General features: G+C 37.7%; 1 long non-coding RNA gene and 1 pseudogene across 1 annotated transcript; one reads left to right on the forward strand and one right to left on the reverse strand.

Annotated features, from left to right (window-relative positions):
• Positions 1-7,612: 7,612 nt before the first annotated feature.
• LOC135702585 (uncharacterized) lies at positions 7,613-8,467 on the forward strand (annotated as a pseudogene).
• Positions 8,468-10,326: 1,859 nt separating this feature from the next.
• Positions 10,327-11,421, reverse strand: LOC135702431 (uncharacterized). The gene is made up of 3 exons (XR_010517700.1): positions 11,336-11,421; positions 11,165-11,274; positions 10,327-10,561 (listed from the first exon to the last, which is right to left on the reverse strand). It is a non-coding gene; the product is annotated as an uncharacterized LOC135702431 (long non-coding RNA).
• Positions 11,422-12,988: the final 1,567 nt, after the last annotated feature.

A 12,988-nucleotide genomic window follows, 5' to 3' on the forward strand; every position in this document is an offset into this window, starting at 1 on the left:
CTAGTACGGGTGATGAATAACATCCGAAGTAGCAAAGCTGTATCCAAGTCCACAGCCATGGCCTTGTTAGACGTTGAAAAGGCGTTTGACAATGTTTGGCATGATGGACTTGTGTACAAGCTTTGTAACTTCAACTTCCCATTACATCTGGTTAAAATCACCCGAAACTACCTTCAGCAAAGGTCGTTTAAGGTATCGTTGAATGGTTGTCTTTCCGACACGTTTTCCATCCCAGCAGGAGTGCCGCAAGGCAGTCTGCTGGGCCCCTTGCTTTACAGCATTTACACTTCCGACATTCCTCCCCTCGGTGACGGTTGCGTGTTTTTCCTGTTCGCAGATGATACCGCAATAGCCGTCAAAGGAAGGATGCCTCGCGAAATAACGAACAAACTTCAACGATGCCTTAACGCCTTTGCTGATTATGCCACCACGTGGAAAATCAAAATCAATGCCACCAAAACACAAGCGATCATGTTCCTCCATCGGCAATCGCCCAAACTGAAACCGGCTCCATCTTGTACTGTAATCATGGATGGCACAAGGGTTGAGTGGTCCGCCGAAGTAACCTATCTCGGGATGTTGTTCGATGAAAAGCTCCTCTTCCGTTCGCATGTAGAGAAAACAGTAGTCAAGTGTTCTGCCTTGGTTAGGTGTCTGTATCCGCTGATTTGCCGCAGATCTCGCCTCTCAAGGGTGAACAAACTGGCCGTCTACAAACAAATCATAGCACCTGCGATCCTCTACGCAGCTCCGGTGTGGGAATCATGTGCACAGACTCACAGGAACAAAATTCAGGTCGCACAGAATAGAGTGCTGAGGATGGTTCTTGATCGTCCTTTCGACACTAGAATAACAAATTTACACGAAGAGGCAGGAATTGCCAAAATAGATTCAAGAATTAACGAAATTAAGACTAAATTTGCAGAAAAATGTAATTTATCAGAACATGCTTTGATAAGCAATTTGTATATAGTAGGTTAGGTGTATATAGTAGTTGTAGGTTAGTTTTAGTTGTAAATAGTAGTTATAAGTAATCTCCTTTTTTTCCAATTCAAATCAAACCAATCCCACCAAGGTGGTCATACTTTAAAATAGGCCTGATAGGACTAGTAACTGTAAATAATAATTAAAATCTCAAATGAACTAAAGTTGAAAAGACGCATCTGTGTCACTTAAAAAATGCATAAAATGTAAACCACACAAACACAAGAAATAAAGATCATTTTAAGTCTAAGTTGTAAATAATCCAGTAACAATATACACGTTGAAGAGCACAGTACGGCCGGTTTGGTGTCTCATTTTTTCTTTGGTCCTTCGATGACTGAATCGGTGTGTTTGAACGACAAAGTCCTCCCGTAAAAAGGGACTTGGAAGAATTTTGTGTGGTTAGTGAAGCATTTCTAGAGAGTGCATTTTTCGGTGCTACTTCACTTGGCTAGTGAAGAAAGACCTTCGAGTACGGCAAGGCGAGTATCGTCATCACGCTCAAAAATGCGTCCCACTCCGATTTCGACTTCACAGCCCTGCTCAAATGGTACCTTTTATGATCGCTTCCTGTTCACTGTTTTCGATGGCCCCTGTGGTTTAATAATCATGGCACATTTTTTTCCCGCAATTCAGTAAATGTTTCCCATTAATTGACTGTCAATCAAATTTCACTTTTCAACCTCACTGTTCCCATTTTTTCCCCTTGACGACCGTATTCATAACAATCGGGCGACCCACAAACGCCATCTGCAAACAATTTCTCCTACTGCACGGTAAGAAAAAAGTACCCAAGGGCCAGTTGACTTTGTCCTACTTTTGACTAGTTTGTCTCCATTTCTCCTTCTAATGTTGTGAAAAACGGAGGAACAAAACCACCCAACAGAGGGGGGAGTGTGACAAACCAACACTGTGGGGCCGAGATGAGTGAAAAGAACTTACTTTTGGGTGCTTTATTCTTACCGTGCACCTTTCTTCCCCGTACAGCTCGCTTCTTATTTTGCATAATAGCTGTCACGCGTTTTCCACTATTGTTATGATTATGTTTACGACAAGTCATTATCTGGGGAAATCCTCGCCTAGTGGTGGGAGTCGTTCGATTTTTGTTTTTCACTTTCGGTCGCAACGTTGGCAGACTGGTGATAGGCTCTCTTTGAATGACCACCAAAATGTCCGACTGTGCAATGGTACGGGTCAGTGAAGGTGTCATGAATTTTTATTCGACTGTTTCTCTTCTTCTTGTTGTGGCCACGTGACCAATTTTATTCCCATGGATGTGGATGCGCTCGGAATCGATAATGAGGCGATAAAAAGCCGTAATTACTTTAAAGAATAGACCGCTCAATCTAGCTTTAATACAATCACGAAGTGCTTTGGGAAATCCGCACCCATTGCTACTCATATTAATCCAATTCTTGGCCGATCCGGGGCGTCATGAGAAGCGCTATCAGTTTGAACCCCCTCATTTGGGGTTAATTTATACGCCATTTAGCCTCTGATTGGATAACTGATGTGATATCTCTCTAGTGGGAAGGCTGCCCGAAACAAAAGGAGATAAATTTTCGCGATAAATTAGAGAATGGGCCCACTATGTTCTCAGAAGGCAACCAACCACCAGTGACAACACGTGCCCAGTGCCTGATGAGCCTCTGGTCCATCAGTACCACCACCAGCCGAGTGGAAAACCGCATCCACCAGGGTTAGGCTGGTCTCAGCAAAAGTTGCTACTTGTGGCATTATTCAACCGTTTATAAGGAAGCTCCAAATTCAATGAACCAGCCTTTCTTGCTGGGCTGTGAGTGAAGGCAGATGAAATTCCAGACGGTGGAACGGAAAGATCGTTAGGTCACATGTGTCTTGCTGTAAATGTATCATCCCGAGCTGCGGTCCTCCGATTGAGCAAAAAGCAATTGGAATGCTTTTTTCTCCTCATCATCAGGAATCTCCAAGGCACACAGACACACCCAATGCCAGCAGCGGGGATAAAAGCCAGAAGTAATGATTCACAATAAACATAACTAATGGCAACAATAAACTCTTTTTATTACGGCGGCCCCGGTGCCAAAAGGTGAAATACGGCGCAACTTTTTCTTTTTATCCTCTCGAGATGTATGGGATCGGAACGGTACTCGTGGAAGGCAAAATGTTTCCCGAAGGCTCGAGCTTAAAAGTTTGTTTTTCTTCGGGAACATGAATTGTGTTTTTCGAGTTTTGCTCCACGTTCACTTGGAGATTTGCTGGGATTCTGGGAAATTTTCATTGGAAATTATTTTAATTATTCATGGCAATTAACAACTACATTTGTGATGGTAGTAACTGTGTGGTTCAATGTTAAACTGTTTAATCTTTAGGTGCGATCCAAAATCAGCAAATCTTGTCTACCAAGATTTCAGCTCGGATCATTATCCGTCGTACGGAGGGGTATTTGTTCTACTCTAGCTGGCCAAAAGTCGATTTCTCAAAATAAGCCAAACCAGATTTTGAATGCATGCATTGTATACTTCAGAGATAGGGTAACAATGCCCTGTAATCATTGTTTATTTTTTCTAAACTGACCGCGTTGTGGCATCCTTTCCTGTTGTTGAATCGTGTTGGTTTGTTCGAAAAAATCGTTCCGCAGTGCCATTGTTTTCGTGTCTCTACTTGTTGTTGGGATAATCACATTAATTTGGAAAAATAGATAGTGATCAAGCAGGTATTGAAATATGTACTCCACATGACATCAACTGATTTCACTTAGTTTTGCTTCTACGTCAGTTTATGAAAACCCAGACAACCAGAAGTCGTATAACAATGTGCAGACAGTATCGTAAATTGTTACAGTTTAAGTCACAATCGCATATAAGAATGGCATGCATCGCATTATGTTGAAGTTAAATCGCATAGAATGCTAATTTCCGACCCATATGCGATGATTCATTTTTTCGTCGTACTGTATCACAAATCAAATCGGATTGCATCGTAAGAATTTTCAAATTGAACTTGTTATTACATATTAAATCGTATATGATGTTAAATCTACTCGTTTAAAATTAATTTATAATTTGCACGTATATGGCCACCACTTTTGTACGTATAAGCCATTTCTTTGCATTATATACGATTTGTTGGTTTGTATATATGTTTGTATATCACGAAAACAACTTTAAATATACGTGCATTCTGGTTGTCTGGGAATCTTGTCTTCAAGTGCTGTTTAAACTATACAATAAATGTATCGTGATAAAAAAGTTGACTTATCCTGTAATACCCTGTAAAGCCGTATATGAGGCATTGTATGTACATATGTATAGAAGATTATAGCAAAAAACCAGCTGCGATTATTTGCGATCTATCGCAAAATTGGACAATGAAGAGAGCGTGTCCATATAGGTGAATTTATCAAAAAAAAGTACACAAATGCAGTTATTGACATTTTCATTCATTATATGGCGGTCAAAGCGGCAGTCAAGGCCTTGTTTTGGGAGGGAGAAGAGGGGGAGGGGGCTGGGTTGCCTTTCAGGTATATTTTTCTTGTTTCAGAATTCCATCAGGTGCGTGTGGATATGGATTCTTTTTTTGTTTTCTTTATTTAAGAGGTTTTCAGGATATGGATTCTGATACGAGTGTATTCCACAGTTGAGAATAGTTTGTGGGTAGTTGGTGACTTCAACCAACGCAACGCAGACTTTATTACAGACATTGAAAACGAATCACTTTTACTTCCAATCGTAGGTGAAGACGAAACATTACAATTTCTTTTTACAAAATCTCATATTTAGGTCTACATCAAATTAACCACGAGAAAAATCAGCAAAATACATATTTAGACCTTTTATTTACAAACTGTACTGAAGACTTCTGTGTGTATGCATCATTATCACCTTTATGGAAAAATGAAGTGTTTCACTCAGCAATTGAATATTCAATCTTCATACAAAATACTTCTTCTCCCAGCGACTGGGAGTACGAGGAAGTGCCGGAATATCATAAAGCAAATTAAGAAGAAGCCAAACGTAGACTATGTAAAATAAATTGGGAAAATATAATAAGTATTGAAGGAAATGTTGACAATGAAGTTGGCAGATTTCATTCAATTATTCGTAACATAATTTCAGAAACCGTACCAATAAAAAGAAGAAGGCGAACACAAAATAACAAACTGCCAGTGTGGTTCAATCCACAACTAAAACATTTGAAGAACAAAAAACAGAAAGCACACAAATTATACAAAAAGGAAAGCACTAGCACAAATTTACAACACTATCATAACATATGCAACCAACTCAACACAGCCATTAACACTGCACATGAAGAATATAATCGTAAAGTCGAAAATGAAGTCAAATCATATCCTAAGAACTTTTCCAATTATGTAAAAACGAAATTGAAAAGTTAAAATTTTCCGTCACGAATGCATTTTGATGGAAATGTAGGTGAAAATCCTTCTGGAATCTGCAATCTCTTTGCAAATTTCTTTCAGGAAGTATACACCACATTTTATGAAAAAGACCGCGACTGCGACTTCTTTGCATTCATTCCCGAAGTCTCTAACAACATATCTGTCAATCAAATATGTCAACATGAAGTCCTCAATGCACTAAAAAATTTGGACGCTTCTAAAGGACCCGGATCTGACGGAATTGAACCTGTATTCTTAGAGAATCTTTCAGAACAACACACTTAGAAATAACTAATTTTACACGTGATGGAATCCATCTTTGACATAAAAGATGAGACGTAAACAAACATGTCATGTAATATTGATTAATTATATAATGATGATTTTGTACACATAATCCTTCAGAGGGCGCTGCTAGGCACAGTAGTGACATCTGTTGCGAATGAACCACACCATAAATAAAGCAACAGATGGCGTTACTGAGCATAACGAGAAGTACCGTAGTGGATGAGGGTTGGATCTTATTTGAATTATAATGTTAAATCCTCTAAAACATCATTCTTGCTAGGCAAATGCTTGCTTGGTATATAAAAACATTTCATATGAGCGATTCAAATTTTAAATTTGTACAGAAAGCATTGTTCATCCTGTTTTCAGATACATTTTCATCTTTATTTTTAATCATACTATCCGGCGATCAGACCCTTACCATTGACTGTGATTGTTTACATTCCGCATCAAAACATTCGGTGTTCGATCAATAAAAACAAAAACAATTGGTTGATTGAGCAAGTTCATTCGATTACTTTTATCATGCCTACGAGTTGTTGTGCATTCGGATGCAAAAGTGTTAGCCTTAAATCATCAAGTGTTTCGTTTCATCGCTTTCCATCTCCTGATTATCGTTTAAGGAAGTGGTTGTGGGCGCTGCGAATAGGAGGAAAATTTAAATACCGATCAGCTCGTGTGTGCTCACTGCATTTCTCGGATCGGCAATATTTGAAAGGTAACACAAATACCATTAATTTTATATTTATTTATCTACTAACTATCTGTTTGTAGATGGGAGATTGCAGCCACTAGCTGTTCCGGATTTCAATCTTCCACTTCAGAAGAAAAGTAAAAATGAATCAAAGGTAAGTGAATTGTCATGTTATATATTTCACTTCAGTTTATTGTATTCTTGTTAAAGGACTTTTCACTAGTGGCGATATCACCATTCGCCGAAACGAACGATAAGGAGGAAGTTGATCCACTTGGTGAATCCATACTGGATAGTATTATCAACGATGTGCCATGTAGTTCCAACTATCCTGAAAGTGTGAACCTCTTCAACGGTCGAACATATGAAGGTAAATACAATTACACACTAACCGGAATAAGCTCACGCAAACCATCAAGGGACTGTCCATTAACTACGTAGACAGTTTTTTTGTATCATTGACCCCCCCCCCCCTCCCCTTGTGTAGACAATCGTCCATAAAAAAAAAAAATGTGTATGGGTCGTGGATAATTGTCAACCCCCACCCCCCTAAAATGGCTACGTAGTTTATGAACAGCCCCCAAAATTATCTGGTAGGGGAAGTTCTCCCCTTTTTGATAGTGGTATTGGTTTGCGTGGGCGTACTTCGGTTTGCGTGAAAAGGGTCTTACAATTTTTTGTTATAAAAGATTTTGTGCCGTTTTCAAATTTTACGCCTCATTTATTAGCAGTCTGAACAATAGCTCAACAGAACTTACTAACCATTTTCAGCCCACTCCCCCAGAAGTCCAAGGAGCAATCCAACAGCTACTGACCGCGTTCCTATAGTCATTTCGGAAAACGAAGATGTTGCTGGAGAATGCGAGGTAGAAGATGACGGCAGAGAAGCAAGGTACGTTTTTTGACGATTATGCTATAATAAATGTTATAAACCTTCTATTTAATATAACTAGTTGAATTCTCGCGTTAAATTTGAAAAGAGCCTATTATCTATTTGGTAAATAAAACTTGTTACGCGTTTTTTGCGAAGGTGAACTTCGATTCTAACGAAAAGGGCATTTCAAGTGTTGTTTATAAAAGCTATCACAATTGGTACGCGATAATTATAATTTATGCAGTTATATTAATTAAGGTATTTCATGGAAGTATGCTTATTTATTTACATAATTTCTTACAGAGACACCCAAGAATCAACGGATGTACATTTGGAGTCTACTGAAGAACGTGAATCTTGCCTTAAGTTGATAAATTTGGCCACTGGAAAAATGGAAAGCCTGTCGGATGACGACATGAAATATCTCTCGGGTCATTCTATTTCGGAATTCAATGCTATTTTTTGTTTTACCGTTTAGAATCAATTGGACGCGGATTGGCCATTCCAAAATCTACCACTAAAGGCACAGCTATTACTTACGCTCATTAAATATAGATAAAATTTTGATTTTAGTTTTCTTGGCATCATGTTCAAAATTCATTGCAGTAGCGTTTCAAAAATATTCAAGTATTGGACAATATTATTGAGTGACAAATTTAATAAGGTCGATTTTTGGGGGATGAGAGTAAGTGGGGAAAATTTGTACACGGTTATATTAGACTGTACAGAAATACCAATACAAAAGCCTACGTCGCCGGAAGAGCAACAGGCGACATGGTCCAGCTATAAAAACTGCAATACTTTTAAATCTCTAATCGGAATTGATGAGGCCGGAACTGTTACATTTGTTTCTACACTCTACGGAGGAGCAGCTTCCGATAACGTTATTGTGGCCAAATCAGAAATAATACAGAAAATGAAAGAAGGAGATTGTATACTGGCTGACAGATAATTTGATGCTACGGATTTGCAAGCAGAAAAGGGTGTTATTTTAAATAAACCGCCGAGAAAATATGGGAGTCAGATGAAAGAAAACGAGGTGGTGCAAACCAGAGCTATTGCAAAAAGAAGAATTAATGTTGAACGAGTTATTGGTTTAGTTAAGAAAAATAGAATTTTAGCTCAAAAAGTTCTTCATAGTCTTTTTGAGCTTATGCCGCGGATTTTCAAGTTGTTATTTTGGTTAGTTAATATTAAAAAATCTATTTGTAAATCAGTTGATGGAAATTGTAAGTGTTGTGTGTGAGCAAAATAAAAACAAATATCGTGAAGTCATCGAAAACGAATTAATGCACATGTATATTACTATGACACGTAAAATACATGAACAATTAACCCATGGCCCCACAAAGCCTGACGGTCATCATGGAACGCCATCAAAGAACAAAATTGAACACTTTTATATTTAACAAGTGTGTTGATAGGTTTAGATGGTTTCTCGTATTTTTTCGTACATTTGATTTTTTAGTATTTTTATTTTAAGTGTTTTCGTTGTACCGATATTTAAACAAATTGAAAGTTTGACAACTAAATAAAATTATAGCTATTATTAACCATCTCTTACTAAGAAACACCGAACTCGTATTCAATTAGTTGACAATGAATACCTTTTAGCGTATATACCATAAAATGGCAAATCTTTGCTCTCACAACATGTAATTGAAATTGTATTTGATAGTAGTATTCATGCGATTTCAATAAAACTCCTTCTTTATCCAAATATTTCACTCTAGTTGGTACGTCGAACCTTATACTATAAGGACATTTAATTTCTAAAATGTCTTCTCCACAACAACAAATACCATCTGGTGATGCCGCTAGGTAGTTACTGGTTATATCAACGTGGATTCCACTTTTCCGAAAGGTGTTGTCACCTTTATACATTTGAACAAATTTCTCAAAAGCCATACTTTCGTGAGACTGGCCCCAGGTAATTTGAGGAACCTTAGACAAATCTTTCTTATAGAAATTGAATCTGCATGGAGCTGTATTACACAGAATATTTTTGGCTTTACTACTTTTTACTGCAGTTAGTATGCTTTTAATTTTAGATGCCGTTATCCTAGATTTCCTTACTTCAAACCATAAATTTGAAGAGCTTTGTTCTCTTGTGTTTAGTTCAATATCAATTGCCTTTGAAGGCGCAATATTATTAATTGTCTCCATAGTCATTTCGTATATGGACTTTTCAGCATAATCGTGGTCATTCGCTAACCCAATCATATTAACGACCCTGTTGGTGTTCATAGTGCTGCTCAACCCAGCATTTAAAGTTATATTTATGAGTTCATCAGTTGTTTGCTTGCATAGAGCGTTATCTTCAAGAGCAGGCACAGCACAGTTGATTCTCAATGTTTTCTGCTTTCTTTTTGACATAATATTTTCGATGGATCGGAGGTTTGTGCCAAGCCTGCAGAGCGTTCGTACATCCTGGGTTTTGAATGACTTGTCCTAAGAGTAAAAACATGTTATCAATTAAATTTAGACACTAAAACAAACAATTGTGAAAAGTTTCATGCAAACAATAGAAGGTCGAGTTTGAATGTTTTTTTTTTTGCTTTTGATCTGGAACATTAATATTAACATTTTCATATCATAAATGGATAACCTTTATTAGAAAATCTCTTTAATAACGACAATCAAACCAAACCAGTAGTTACAAATTCTTCCACACAACAAAGCAGCGCTGCAACGTGCTTGCATGCAGAGAAATTTCCTGCGCCTGCCACACATTCACAATTTGATTTTGTTATCTGTTGTCTCTTGCTGCATATCTCAAACTTTACTTGATAAAGCTGTGTTTTTTTCATGGTCGCGCTACAATAAGCACGTACCTGGAAAACATCATCTGCAATCTGAAATCCATACATATATAACATCAATACTAAAACATTCAACATAATTATGTCTACCAGAGGATAATCAAAATAATTAAGAAGAAAATACAGTTGAATTCATGTTCTGAAATATCCTTTCTAATTTTTAAACATAGTTTCTGTTATTACATGTGTTTATCTTCTTAATTTATTTATTTATTTGTCAACATCGACAGGCTCAATGAAGCCCAATGATTATTCAACTTACCTGAGCAAAACATACATTTTTTAGAAAATTATCTTTCAGCAGCTCTCTTCCATGTTTGTATCCAGCTAGTGCTTGTCGAATTTCAAAATAATTGTATACTATTGTAGCTACAAACCATTGTACATCAATCCTGGTCATCTCATGTAGTAATTTATAAGGCGGTAGATCTTCAAAATTCGTTAGATCAAGTGCTGGTATGAGCTTAACGGGTGAAATCAAGGTGGTGTTCAGATTCTTTTCTCTATAAAGCTCTATCCTGTTAAAATATGAAAAAAAAAACAAAATATAATCCAACAATATATCATCAATCGTATGCGCTGCAAAGGATAGCGAAAATTAGTTATATAATAGTAACTATTATCCTATATTACAACTAGTGCTAGGCCAAAAATTAGTGCACTTACCGTATAAAAACTAACTAGTTTTCGTTGCGGGAAAAGTACATTGAGAAAAGCTAGTATACGCTAGAATAAAGGTTTCCGATAACAGCGCATGTACAGTAAAGAAACAAGTTGCTTAGTCGGTGGAATCACATTCTAACTTGTGATAAAATCGTATTTTTAGAAGAAGCTTTCCTATGGCAATAAGTGATGCATAGATAATAGTGTGGGACGTTCACGTTTCCGTTGAATCGTTTTGGTTTCATCGGCACACTTATTCTTGCTTCATAAAAAGTTTAATGCAAACACCAAGACGTAAGATGCAAACTCGCACTTCTACAAATAACAAACGGACTTGTTTTCCAGTTTGATGGGAAATGTGTATTATCACATCAAATTTGGTTGATTTAATGACCAATTATCGCTATCACGGGACTAAGTGATTTTCCTGCGCAGCACTAATATACGTCCTGTCTTACCTTCTTTCCAATTCCGCTTTGGTCCCTTTTGTTGGAATTCTCAGGTTACAAGCTTCTTTCCGTAATGCTGCCGCTGTTTTTTTGGCACTTGTAGTTTTCAAAGCTGGCATCTACAAAATGATTCATGTTTTGTTAGCTAATACAAACTATAGCAACACATTTAAAGGTTACCTGTGGAACCGGCAGGTTGGATGGATTCCCGGAGTTTTTATCCTGAACGGTCAGTTTTCGTTTTCGAAGTCCAACCATCGTGTAATAATATAGAATTCTGCTATCTAATTTCCAGATTTTTATTTACTTTAATTGAGGAGGAAAAACAGCAGCGAGCCAAACCAAAATGAAACTGACGGAAAGCTGACGGATGACAGGTATTTTTGACAGTTCTGACTACAGAGAAAGACAGAGAGAGAGGACTTGAACCTTCTCTCGCGCTCAATTTGTGCTGGTAGGAAAAGTAGTTCATTATGTATGGGAAAGATCAGTTTTAATTAATTATGTTCACATAGTTTCAATATTACGAAATTCTATCTCACCGCATAGAATCGGAAAATCAAGCTCTATGTTCTCGGTGATTTTTTTTCCATGATAATCTTGACAAAAAGTAAATCAAAATCGTTTTTTTTATTTTCTCTCATAGATTCCGTCTCGCACGCTGAGCCGATCAAGTCGCATCGGTCTCGTTGTACGACACTATTATTTAGTTTTGAGTTTTTCCCCACGCGAGGGTTTTTTCTCGCCAAAGTTAATTGGCATAGTGTTTAGACGACTAGTGCGCGAGTGAGGAAGCCGTTAATGATATGCCGAGTGCTTTCATTACGGTCCAGCTTTAACCCAGCATCATCGCAACATCATCAGCAAAATCATCACCACTATCGGTACATCACCCCACCGATAGCAACAACGAAAGAGCGTCATATTGCCTACCGAGTCGACCGAGGCACACCAGCATCGAGGTTATTGACTCTGCAGCAGTTGGATCAAACAATTATATCTCTCCAGTCTGCTGCCGCCTCAGTGCGTTAGGTATAAATCGTGTCGTTTGTATTGTTCTCGCCAGTATAGCATCTTCCTTGTTTCCCTGGTCCAATATTAGATTGGTGTTTAATTAGGGTGATCCAAAAATCCAATTTTTTTTTTCGCTTGATTTTTTTTTCTTGATTTTTTTTTTTATTATTAGTTTTTGTATTACTTAGGGTGATCCAAAACTCTGTAAATAGTATATAATCATTATTTTTTTTTTTTTTTGATTTTTTTTTTTGCATGTATTACTCGTTAGTAGAGTGAAACTATATATATATATATATATATTTTTTTTTGATATTATTTGAAATTACTGCAATTATTTGTAAAAATTTTTACAAAAAACACCATTGCGGCGATATTTAACCGCAATGGATGAAAATGATAAAGGCGGGGGATGGTCGCTTTCCATCTCAGACGACGAAACTCTTAATTCCACCTCACACGAAAGTCTCGAGGAAGTTGTGGAAATGGAAACCCTTGACGTTCCAGTTGACTCGCTCTCCAGCAAAAATACTGGAGCATATCCCAAGAAAAGGTATCGCCCACAACCCTCTCCCCCACCATCTCCTCCTCGTCCACCTGCACCCCCCACACCATTGCCCCCAAAAACCTCTGCTCTCCCCCGCCTAAAGGCTTACCCAGAAGCCTCGAAAGGCCCATGGGTTGTTTTTTTCCGGCCCAAACAAAAACCTTTGAACATTCCGAGGATCTCTAAGGATCTAACAACACATTTTTCGGCCGTTACCGATATTTTCAAGGTAACACCAATAAAACTGCACGTTACCGTTGATGACCGGAAGC

The sequence above is a fragment of the Ochlerotatus camptorhynchus genome, unplaced genomic scaffold (assembly GCF_037179485.1).
Source record: "Ochlerotatus camptorhynchus isolate MF236.1 unplaced genomic scaffold, CSIRO-AGI_Acam_v1.1 ptg000193l, whole genome shotgun sequence".
Taxonomy (NCBI): domain Eukaryota; kingdom Metazoa; phylum Arthropoda; class Insecta; order Diptera; family Culicidae; genus Ochlerotatus; species Ochlerotatus camptorhynchus.